This window comes from Patagioenas fasciata, chromosome Z, assembly GCF_037038585.1.
Source record: "Patagioenas fasciata isolate bPatFas1 chromosome Z, bPatFas1.hap1, whole genome shotgun sequence".
Lineage (NCBI taxonomy): Eukaryota > Metazoa > Chordata > Aves > Columbiformes > Columbidae > Patagioenas > Patagioenas fasciata.
Window position 1 is genome coordinate 80,162,375 of NC_092560.1, and position 12,724 is coordinate 80,175,098.

The 12,724-nt window shown below is 43.1% G+C and overlaps 1 long non-coding RNA gene across 1 annotated transcript in view; it reads left to right on the forward strand.

The window, feature by feature from the left end:
• Positions 1–12,060, forward strand: part of LOC139826528 (uncharacterized) — a 53,183-nt gene extending 41,123 nt beyond the window's left edge. The window contains exon 2 of the long non-coding RNA XR_011736647.1: positions 11,455–12,060. This is a non-coding gene — a long non-coding RNA (uncharacterized lncRNA). The remainder of the gene's footprint in view (positions 1–11,454) is intronic.
• Positions 12,061–12,724: the final 664 nt, after the last annotated feature.

Consider the following 12,724-nt stretch of genomic DNA (forward strand, 5'->3'; position numbering starts at 1 on the left):
AGGAAGGGAGGAAGGGAGGAAGGAAGGGAGGAAGGGAGGAAGGAATTTTTGAGCTGAAAATAGGCAATGTTAGGGTAATTGTATTTTGTTTATGGTATCTAAATTTATTGCCAGCTACCAGGCTTCTATAGCCTCACACCTTGGTCTTTGTCATCCCAAGAAAAAACAAAACAAAACAAAACAAAACAAAACAAAACAAAACAAAACAAAACAAAACAAAACAACTATAGTAAAGACAAAAGACAGTTGTACTAACACGAGATAGACAGTAAGATATTGTGCATCTTAATGTATGAGATAGCAAAACTGCAACAGAATATACACCCAAAAGCTCCAGGGTGAATATATATACACACATCTATATATATATATAAGACTTTGTCCACAAGCAAACCGGAAAAGATATTAATCAGATTTTCAGAATGTTCACAATGGCGATGAAAAGATCTTGTTTCCCAGATGTTTTTCTGGGATGACTTTGTGTGCAGTGTTTTTTGCTATTAGATGGTGTCTAATGTGATGAACTGGTTATGAACTCTTCATTCATCATCTAAGCTAAAAGAACACCTAGATGACTTGGTAATGAACAGTATAGGCAGGTGGGGTTTCTGCCCCCCTTCTCTTTCTCTCTCTGTGACTCATTTTCAGGATTTCTTGTCTGACCTTGTTGGATAAATTTTACAGCTCCACCATGGAAGGTTACAAGACATCAGGGCTTTTAATTCCAAGCACAGCATTTCCTCATCCCACCAAAGTTAGCTTGGCAGTTCCAAGAAATAAATGACTTTTGCTGGGCTCTTAAATAATATGATTTGCATGCTTGAAATGAGATCGCCAAAGTAATTGTAGAATATTGCTTGCCATTACAGTCATTAAAAACAGGCAGATGTAGGATCACTCTCATGGAAAACTTTCCTGCTGGGTTTTCATGGAGATAAGTGCACAAAATCCACTTCTGAAAAGATGTTGAATAGAATGAATTTGCCATTCACTGACTGTCTGATGATGATTTGCTTGTTAATTGGGAGTTTAGGCTTTAGAGAAACCTTAACAAATGTGATTGCTAAATTCTGGAGGTTGCCTCCCTATTTGTAAGCCATGCTTACAGTTATAAATTCTTCTTTCATTGTCTGGCATTTTAGTAGACATTTGTCAGTGGAGAAAAACAGTGTTACTCATTTTTACAGGGGGACTTTCAAAGGTATTTTCAACTTCATTGCATGGCAAGAACATGTTAATTTAATTCATAAAGGTGCTTAACTCTATGCTTAACTTTAAGCACATGCTTAAATCTTAATGTCTTCTTAGTGATTTCAGCAAGTGACTAAATGTAACCAGTCTTCCCAGCAAGCAGTGCCTTAAAAAGCTATATTACAAGCAGCTAATTATTTACATTGGTAGGGGGAGCCGAGGGAAATAGAGATGCACCTAAATAACTAAATTCAGCCATAGGGTATTTAACCAAATTTCTGCTCAGTGTTTCATCTGGGAACCAATTACTTGCCTGGCGTAATCCATAGCCAGAACAATTAGTGTGGTGTGACACCATCTCATCGGACTCTGTGTCAGAAATACCCAAGCCAGTGGTCACTGAAGCCCAGTCTGGGTGCACACACATGGCAATAAAAACACCCACTCTGTGTTTGAGAGTTTCCTTAAAAGAGAGAACAAAACTTCAGGATAAAAGAGCCGGGAAAAAAAAAAAAAAGGGAAATGCTTGTTGCTTACAGGCAGTACTAAAACCCAAGTGAATTGCATTGGAGGTTCATCAGTGATGCCACGCAGGTCCGGATCTGAACCTGAGTTGTGTTCTTGGTACTGTCTCTGAGGCAGCCTCAGTGCTTCACCTCAGGTACCTCTTCCAGGTATAGGGGCTGGGAAAACAAAAAATCAAAGGCTTGGAGCCACAAAAGAACCTGGAAAGCTGGTATTTACTGAAGACCACCTCTGAAAAGAGCATTTCCAAAGCAGAAATAGGAACCACAGAATGTCTGTGAAATTACTTTCTTCCCTCTTAAAACTGCTGCACCTGATGCCGTGTGCCTGCCCAGTGCATCCAGGTAGTGTGGCCAGATCCCAGCCCCACACACCAGCCTGCAAGTCCAGCAACCGGCTCATGAGTCCCTGTCAGATCCTTTCCACAGCCTCAGAAACTCTTTCAGCTCCAGAAAACAGATATAAGGCTTGGGAAATATGACCATAGGGAACTGCATGTGCCACCATAGCAGAGACTGCTGAAAGCAAGAAAGTAGAGGTTGATGGATTTTTTGGCAAATAGATTTTTCCACCCCTTTCTCCCTTTGCAAGGAGGAAAACTAATTTCCAAACTACAGCACCATGTGTCCCTCACTGCAGAGTCCCCCTTCAGCACTGTCTGCACAACAAGACTGGTCCCTGGATTTTCTCTAGGGTTTTCATGCACAATGAATAAGTTTTGCCTCACAGTCACTACCTGCTCCCTCCTGTTTTGGAGATGGAGAAACTGAGTCTCAGGGAGCTGAAACAGCTCACACAAGGTCAGTAGAAAAGACAGAAGCAGAACCCAGGAGCCCTGTTTGCCCCTTTGCTTTGCTGTAACCACTAAATCCCCCAATCAATAATTAATCCGTTACGGCAGACTCATATTATATCTAATGTCAGGGAGAGAAAAAAATGAAGAAGAAGAAGGGAAGAGAAGAAGTTGTAATAAAAGCACATAGGATAGAGATATACATTTCTCTTTAGAGCAATAAATCTTTCCAAAAGGAAGTTGGTTAAAATTCTTTACGTTAAAAAAATGAGGTCCACAGGGACTCCAAATTTCAGTTCGATTTTTAGCTGAGGCATTTTTTTTCTTTATCAAACACTTGGTGCTGTAATGTGATAAGGGCCCCATGCAGACCATAAAACTAATTTATCATCTGTAAGGTGTACAAAGAAAATGGTAACTGCCTGCTTGTCTGCTTGACATATGAGGTCATTTTTGCCGCTAGCTTTCTAATACTGAGCAATTTTATCAGCTATTTATATACATTAATTGTAGGCACCCATATGTTCACCGTTGTATTTAATAATGCATTGCAATGAATATGCATTCCTTAAGTTTTAGCATGCCGTGTGCATCTTTTATTTAACTGTTTGGTTTGCCTATTAAAGCCAATTATTCAGCTCTGCCGTGTAACTCTCTCTCTTTCAAACGGATTTATGTTTCTTTAAATTTTGCTCACCATGTTGAAAGCCAGTGGCATGAACAAGGCCACCTTTCTCGTCCCAAAGGAACAGCAGCAAAACAAGCAAAATAAGGGCCATGGTCCACTTAGTAATACTAAACAAAAAGGATTATTCAATGAGTTTCTTTCCTCAAGGGACAGCAATGTATTCATGCTCTATGGTGTGCACACAGACTTTCTATCAATATAGGAAGGGAATGAAAAGAGGAGCCTGATTCTGATGCCAGCTCAACCAACACCAGCACTGCTGCTGATGGAAACAAGGGCAGGAACTCAGTTGACAACACAAGTGAACATCTGCAGAAACCTCCTCTGAAAGATGGCTGTGGGACATGAAAGAGTTTACCCTCTGCCACGGACTCCTAGAACCACACCATATATTTATATTTATTAACTGTAAACTGTTTTATTCCCCGGTGCTTCTCTGCTGATTACTATGCATACAAGCAAGTGGAAATCAAGGGGAAAAAAACATGCATTTGTAGAGAGAAGCTCTGGGAGGGACTGTGCCTCCTCAAAGACCCCTTTCTCTGGTGCAGCTGCTTGTTTTTCCCTTTCAAATTCCTGTACACTTCTGGTATTACTTTGTGTCTGATTTATAAAACCACCAAATTATTACAGCCGTTTGCCAACTCAATGTAGCTGGACGAGGCATGTGGAAAGGAAAGACTTTCCATTCTCTCTTATCAATCCTGGGAAAATGGGAGGTGCCCACACATCTGTGAGAAAAAGGATATTTTCCTGAGAAAACCCTTTGTAAAATCAGTCACCTTTCTGTAAGAATCCCAAACCTGTCTCACAGGTTCAAAAGCTTCCAGCAGCTGGAGATACCCCTTTGAATTATACAAATGGTACTCTGCACATTGCATCCTAAACTGGATAGTATATATTTCTGTTGCTGCCTTTTCAGGGCAGGGTGAAAAGTCTTTAGCCATTTACCCTCTGCACGGTGCTGCCATCAGATAACAATGAGTTGCTGCTGTTCTGGAAGTGTGAATTTTAATCTCCTGTTCGCATTTCCAAGGAGCAAAAGAAGACTAGGTATTGACAAACACTAGTTTTTAGGCAGACATGCCATTTTATGGCATTCAAATGCATGTCAAGAAATACATTTGGAGGAGAAAAGTTTCCTTCTCATGTTTTTTTCTTTGTTAGTTTTCTTCAGGTCCTCTTAAACCTGAAAATCTGAAGTTTCTCTTTAAAAACTTCACAAATTACATCTCAATAGAAAATGAATTTCCCAAAGGCTAAACTTCCAGGTTGTGTTTTTGAAAAGAAGATTCTCTAGCAATTCTGGCTGTCTTCGTAAGAGGCTTTTATTGTCTTCCAATGGTAATGGAAAGCCTAAGCGGAGTTTGTGGGCAACAGGTCTGGAAAAACAACGATGCTTTTTGACAGCTGAGTACGTCGGTGATCCTTCCCAGAGACCATGGTAAGAGCTTGCTAGTGCCCCAGAGCTTCACAAGCCTTCAGCCTCGTATGTCAAATTCAAACAAACTTCTGGCTTAGGTCTGTCTGTGATTAAATGAAGAAGAGGAACATTCTCCTCTAGGCATTCTGCTTTGTGAATTAAAGGGCTTTTCATCTAAATATTGTTTGTTTCATTTAGTGTCTGTGAAGGGTGCTGACAGTCTCTGTCTCCCTGCAGAATAGCTGCCCGGCAATCTCTGAAAAAGCTTCCAGTCTATACTGCTCATCCACGTGCCTCGGCACAACACAGAGGTATCTCCTCTACAGCTAAAAAGATATTGTGGACACTGTGCAAGCACAACACTTAACCTCAGGTAATTACACTGAGCTGTTATATAGCATATTTCACACTGAGATCTCAAAGCCTGTTAAGAATAAGCATTGCAATTCACCTGCAGAAGAAAGTGAGGGATGAGAAGTGAAACACTTTGCTGAGTGCAAGTCTGCTGCCCAGCAGCATCTGGCTCAGGCTTTCTTCCAGAGTAGGTACAGAATTTTTAACCCTTCATCAAATTTACACTGGTCTTTGCAAGGATTTAACTTAATTTTTTCTTTCTCTTTCTTAACTTTTACATTTTATTAAATGCAGCCTTCGCCTACATCCATGAAGTGAGGCATGTGGGTCAGGCTTTATTCTATATTCCCTGTCATGGAGCTCTAAGAGCTCACTGACTCAGAGCTCTCCCCACTCTTCACTTGTACCCACTCACCTTGCCTGGAAAGGTGCAACTGACAGTATGCAGCCCTTTTCACTCCTCTACTCCCACATCCACAATCCACAGGGATGGAGTTAAGGAATAAGGCAGTTCTGACTCTCCTGCATGGATGGTCATAAAGCTTGAACTGAAATCTTTGCCACAACCTCTCTGTGTCCCAGAAAGCAGTCTGCAAGATGGATTATGCAGTGTTTTTATGTAGTGAACAATGAGAAGTCAGCATTGGGTGTTTATATGTGTGATGAATCTTTAACAATGTCTAAGTTAAAGAAAATTTAAAAAATAAATAAAAAATTAAAAAAAATTAAAAACCCCAACGAACTGTTTGTTACTAGCTGCCAACACCAATAACAGCAACCTGTCTCAACATAAATGTTACAGAGACGTTGTGTTTCAACACAAGCCCCTGAAAGAAACAGTTACCCTTAGAGTTTAGTCTTGCAGTTCTATTACAGGAGACCTAGCAATTTTCTGGTCCCAGAAAGACATCCTCTAAATGCAAAAGCAATCATTTTTATTCATTTTTTTCTTTTTATCCTCCTTCTCCTGACTCCTGTCACATATAATTTTCTAGATGACATGTACATATAACCAACAGCAGCTATCTAATTGTATCGATGCTTTGACCTCTGTACCTGAACGATCAATTAAATGTCCTGAAGGGACAAGGGACAAGATTAGAGTGAAGGGCAAGGCCTAAAAAGCCCTGCTCTCCAATCTAAGGCAGAAGGGCAGCTTCTTCGTTGTTAGGCCTAGTTGTTGCTCCAGCCCTATTGCCTCTCCCCATCCTCAGCAGCAAGGTCTTCTGCAGAAGTATCGATCATGCCTTAAATCCTGCTTCACCTAGAGAACTGAGCTGGTGAGCAAACTGTGATGAATTCCCAATGTTTTAAATCAAACTTATAGGTTCTGTCCGCATCCTTCAGCTTGATCCTGTCTCTGACTGCTGTGAAACTCTGGTCAGGGATATTGCTGGGGATTTAACACTTTGGCCATACTAGACACCTTCTGTTACGAAAGGTGAGGATTTGATTGGTGTCAATCATTCCCCAACCTGTCACACAGAGTTTTCAGCCAGCATAATGTTTTAAGGACTGTCTTAATGAACTGGCTCTGCTCCTGTTGTCACCTGTCACTTCGAGCTCACTGCCAACTCACTGCCACTCGGGTCCCCTTCTTTCATGGGTTTTCTTACTTTCTCCATCTCCCTGTTTTGATCCCAGTATAAGTTACAGACTTCCCTACTTTCAAATCCCCTCCTGAGACATCTTGTTTCTTTACTCTCTGACCTCATGTTGATAAATACAGAGGCTACTCCAACATCTTGGAGCACAATGTACCCTCCCCCAGTCTATTCACCTATGCACAGGCTCCACTTCATTAAGTTCTCCAGCATTTTGATTGAAGTGTCCTTGTTTAGGGTTCTTTATTTCTATTTAAGTTAAAGCTAGCACGGAGAAGGGAGCACATCCAGGTAGCTTTTCATTTCCTTTCTTCAGCATTGACTATCATCTTAGATGATCAGTGACTGAAAAGGTGATTTCACAAGATGAAAGGTACCAAGAGAATTATTTCAATGAATCTAAGCTGAAAAGCCCATCTCTGGAAACAACTGTGTTCTATAACCAGCTCTACACCAAAAGGAACCAAAATACTCCTGCAAGAGTGGGCTTCATCCCTCTCAAAATGTTAGTATAAATTAGAGCAACTCTCCAGATCTTTATTCAGTATCTATAGCAAGCTACTATATGTATATGGATATATATAAGAAATCTATAGTATCTAGAAGAAGCTGCTGTATATAAAGAATATAAAACCAGGAAGAAAAATTAAATAGAAACTGTAAATCTTAGAAGAAATCCAAAACAAGGCTGCTCTTAGGCAGACTCCAAACCCAATTTGAACTTCAGCCTTTGTGTCACCTGCTTATCTTCTGATGAGCACTGCTAATTTTTCCCAGCACATGTTTAACACTGAACTTGACCCTTCTGTCAGGGACACCAGTGGCCATTGCTCAGTAAGGGTAGGAATGACCAACACCAAGATTCAACTGAGTGGTGGCATTTGTCCTCTTCTTCCTTTATTTCACGCTTGGCTTTTAAGAACATTAGAAGAGATTCCCACATAAAGTAAATGAAATCAGTGGATTTCCTTGAGCAGAGGATTTGGGAAACCCTGCTGTGACTTTCTTCACAAGAACAGAAATCAAGGACAGCTCCACCACAGAGAGCTGTGTAAAATGACAAAAAAGAGCTAAGAACAACCTCCACCACATTCTGTCCTTCCCCATGTCAAGGCAGTATGTGAAATATATTTCAGTATTACACCTGCTATGTCATCTGGCTAGCCAGTGCAGAAGCGGTGCGTTTATGTCTCAGTGTTTCATTTTCAGCATTGCAGGGAAAAATGAAATGTATCAATGTGCGTAAACTCCCATTAATGGGATGTAACTCTCCAATTTACACTCAGACCTTGGAAGTGTAAATATTTTCCCACTCCACATTTAGAGTTCTCTATGATTTGCTCAACTGTGTAAATTGCTGGCTTCTCCATGCAAAAAGTTGCACAAGCTAGTTTTAAAGTCAGCTTTTTATGACAATATGCTATTCAGAACAGGGATTTGGAAGGCAGGACTCCTGGAGCCCAAACCCATCTTCATTCAAAGCAATTTTACAGTCACATAAGTCCATCCGTTCCAGGTAAATCAGTCTCTGTTTCCAAGGTAAGAAAAAACAAGTCCTGCTGATCCCAGGTGTGTGATGGTGGCTAATGTGTTTTGCTTGTCTATGCCTCAGTTTCCTCATCTGTAAAACAGGATTAGGAGGTCAAGTTCTCCTGGGTGTGACAAGGTGATTTCCATGAGACATCCTCAGCACTCATAGAGAAAATACATTCTGGGAAAACATAAATTTTTAGAGGCAGCAAGGTAATGATTTATTCTTGTGCCACATGGAATCTTTTCTGCTGGTATACAAGGTTTGATTGGGGTGTGGAAGGGAATTAAAAAAAAAAAAAAAAAAGAAGAAGAAAAAAAGAAAAAAGAGGAGCTGTTAATCACCTTTTATCTCCCTTCTCCATGCAGGTGTTTCAGTGTCAGTAGCCAATGGCTTCGACTTAGGGGACTACAGACTGACCCATATATTTCATGAGAGCAGTCACAACGCATCTTTCAGGCTAGGAATTGCTTTTGCACCTGGCCTTTGGACAGGCAAACACCAGACACTGTCTGCTGCCTGGAGGGCAAAAGTCTGCCTCTACTGAAATCAGTGGCCAAACTCCATTCTGATCCAACAGTGTCTGGAAACCACAGAAAGACAAACAAAAGGAGCAATTTATGCCACGCAGTCACACTCAGTAGAGAGGCTGCCTGAGCTTTTTGGGGGTCTCAAAAGCCACATAAACACATTGCTTCCTGACGCAGTGTGACTACTGTACACATCTTGAGGACTTGTCATGCTGTGGAGATGCAACCACTGAAAACTGGGGCAGGAATATGGAGTGGCTCAATCCTCTGACGGACTGCAGGAGGGAAAAGCATTTGTTTTCCTGATTTTAGGAAAACATACTGATAGGAATGCACATGTGCACATCTCCATAGGCACACGAAGATATGAAGACAGAGAAAGAGGTTTGTGCATTTCCATTGCTCACAGAGGCAGCCCTAGCATGGTGTGTTTGTTCTCCTTAATGCAGCCTCATCAGGTGAGAAGTGAAAAAAATTTTCCATCTTGTCCAGCTAAAACCACCTCATCTGCCTTCAAGTACTTGAGAGAGGGTATACTGCTGCAGAGGAACCAGCAGCAGAATAGAGTTGCCCTCTTCCGAAAAATGAGGAGCACGTGCCTGGCACGGTGGCCTGGCCAGGAGACTGCAAGGAGACAGAGGACTGAAGTCAGAAGAGGTGGTAGATAAATAAGGTGCTCCCGGTGGAATCCATTACTGGCTGATTAGGAGAGCTATTCAGGTTATCAATATCCAGATAAAGCGCAGGCTGTGAGGGAGAATTCAACCATGAAGGTGGCCTGCTGCTTTCTCTCCTCCAGAGCTGGGAGTACCCAGCTCCGAGAGTTGTCCCTGAAAGCATCGCTTGCTTTGCTCTATCCCATACAGGGATGAATATCTCTGTGCATGTGAGGTCCCAGGATCTCTGATGGAGAAGGGAAAGGGACTGGTGGGGCAGGGCAAGCATGGCATGTTAGCAATGGAGCAGCACAGAGTATGATGAGGACACAGCTTCCCTGGCATCCCACCACAGCTGGGTGACTCTGAAGGAGCACAGCATGAAATATCACAGCCTGATGTGCTCTCGCAAAAGCCAAGAGCTGCACTAATTAAAAGGATGCAGGTCTGACTTTGAAAAAAATAAATAAAACCTCCTGCTTTGTCCCTTTGTCTGACTGGAAAACAGTGACCCATCTGGAGCAGTTGATTTAAGGACACAAGGAAAAAAAATTGCACCAGGATTACTTTATTTCAACTAGCTTTAAGCAGCAGCACAGCAGCTATACCCCAGCATTCAGCTGACTAGTATTGTCTGCTTGTGCTGCTCCTTTCTGCAAGATTCAGGCAGACAGCATTTAGCAGCAAAACCCCAAACTCATAGAAAGTTCAGCACAGATGTGGAGGGAACTGAGGGCATGGCTCTCAACCACCCCTGGAGGTTTGCTCAGGTGGGCCCTGGGGAGCCATCCAGCCCCTTCCTGCAGACCCTGTTGCCCTCAGCAGCTGTGGGGGGAGACCCTGATGTCCCTGACCGTTGATGGTGGGGAGACTAAAGCTTTCCCCAAATGTGTGAAGCCAGTTGGTACAGGACCAAGAAGCTGGTGAGCATCCTCTGCAATGGCTCAGTTTGGTCATAGCTTGTGATGGTCCACCCAGAGATGGCTCATAGAATCATAGAATGTCCTGAGTTGGAGGGACCCACTAGGATCACCGAGTACAACTCCTGTCCCTGCATATTAATGGTAGTGTCTCCTCTCTGAGCTTGCTCTGGGAGAGCATCCACCTCCTCAGGGAAGACTGAGACCCTATTCAGCTGGTTCTATTCAGCTCTAAGTTTATACTGTCTGTACTCGTACCTATGAGTTTTGCTTTAGTTTGGCTCTTTTGGGGCCCTTGTGCCTGCTGGATGTGGTTTCTATTAGCTCCCTTTCCCCGCTCTTTGCATTGCTTGCCCACCTCTCCATGTCTGAATGCCTGTATCCCTGCCTGGCTCGTGGCTCGCTTCATTGTCCAGCAAAGGGAACAAGGATGGCCATTGCCATCCACCTGATTCTGTCTCTTTTTTTCCCTCTCTGGCTCCCAGCACCCAGCCTTATGCTCTGCACAGAATGGAGCAGTCTCAGTCTCTGCCTCCCCAAACCAGCCCATCTCTGGTATCGCAGGAAGCTTTCCTCTCCTCCGCACGCCCCATCCCTGTAGGGTGAGATGAATCGTCCGCCAATAAGCCCTGCAAGCTCCATCCTCCGGCAGCAGCTGCTAAGATGCTTCCTGTCTGTATCCCAGGCTGGGAGCCCCGACAGCAAGAGCAGCAGCATTTTGGAGAGTCGAACGATACACAAAGAGCAGAGACTGCATGCAACAAAGACTGTGGCACAGGGAAGGAAAGTTCAATACGTCTTTATTTTGGAGCTCAAGGCTCAGCATTCCCACCAGTCCTTCCTCCTCACTAAAGCCTCTTCCACACCCTCTGTGTTCTCTGTTTATGTTCACCTGCTACCTAATTAACTCCCCGTTTAGCTGTGCACCTGCAGTGGCTTTATCCTCAGACCACTGCACTGGAGTCATTAACCCTCTAGATTGCATTCGGCTCTGAAAAATACCCATCTGAACGGCTGGAGCATTCATCTGTGAATAGGAAATATGCTACAGTAGTTCATGGCTGGTAAATATGTGACGGGGGAAAGAGAGATTATGCTTTATTATCAATTGACTTGTGTCGCCAATGGGCTTTCTGTCATAATTGACTAATGCCACCCAGAGTGATATGTACTTCTGCTGATAGCTGCATTACAAGTTAACACTCCAGCACAGTATATGTTTTCATTCAATCTCTATAGGAAAAACTCATATATGGCAGCTGGCAATGCCCTGAGGGGAGAAATCAGATGTCTTGGGACCAAATGGAAGGCACTCAACTACAAACAACAGGAGACGAGGGAAGAATTGGGAAAGTCAAGGCAAAACCAGTCAGAGGAGATTCAGCATGTCACAGCATCTCCTGCCTGTTACACCGAACTTTTCAGAAGCAACCAAAGAGCTGTAGCCAACCTGAAGCTGCAGAGATGCTGTTGCTGGCGTTTGGTAATTGGAGTTTTTGTTTTTTTTTTTTTTTTGTTTGGTTTGGGTTTTTTGTTGTTGTTGTTGTTATTGTTTTGTTTTTCTGAAGGAGGAGGAAGATGTAAGGCCAGTAAAACTGTAATAATTTGTTAACCGAAAAAGTGCTGCAGAGAGTAACACATAGAACAGGAGATAAAGGACCAGTGTTGGAAATGTCTGGAGAGAGGGACAATCTTCGGTGTGGCTGAGGGAGGCACTGGGGAGAGGAGTCTGGAGATGACACCAGCTCAGAACAAAACCTGCTGTCTGCAACCTGCTTGTTGGAGGAGGAACAATTAAACTTCCTAGTTTCTTATAGCAGAGAAAATAAAAAAAAAAAAAATGTCTGCACCAGTGTCACTTTCATATACTTCCTACAAATGTAGAGCTTTTCTTTCAAGGGAGCCTCATGGTCTTGTTCTGTTGTCTCCTTCCCCAGACTGCACTATGAGAGACCTCACCACCTGGGTCTCCTGTGATGTCCTTCAAACAGTGGTGAGAAAAACAGGAAAATGGGGCTATGCCCTGTTTCTGCCACGAGACTTTTGTACATCACCTCTGGGAAAGGTGCTGACTTGTGCCTCAGTTTCCCTCTGTGCAAGGTGGTGCTCACTTACAAGGCTGCTTAGATACCATTAAAAATCTGCAGAGCTTCATGTGGAAACTTCTGCAAAAATATGTTATTTTTAGGACTGGGAAGGCAGCCCAAGCAGAAGGGGAAAAGTGAGTTTAAAATGTTTTATACCAGCCTGTTGGAAAGCAGTAAGTTATCTCGATGCTTCTTGTCCCCATCATTCCCTGGCCAGAAGTGGGACAAAGCATGGGGACAGCATCTCTATGTGTGTCCTCTGCTGTGTGATCTCGAACTTTGGGGTACTCAACTCCACCATGGTGGCACAGGCCACCCTCAAGTTGATGCAGATGCCAGCGCATCAGGCAAGGGGTGGTCCTCCCCATCTCATCTATGTCCATCCCTCTCCCACCCCATCCCTTCACTCAGGCACAAACCCT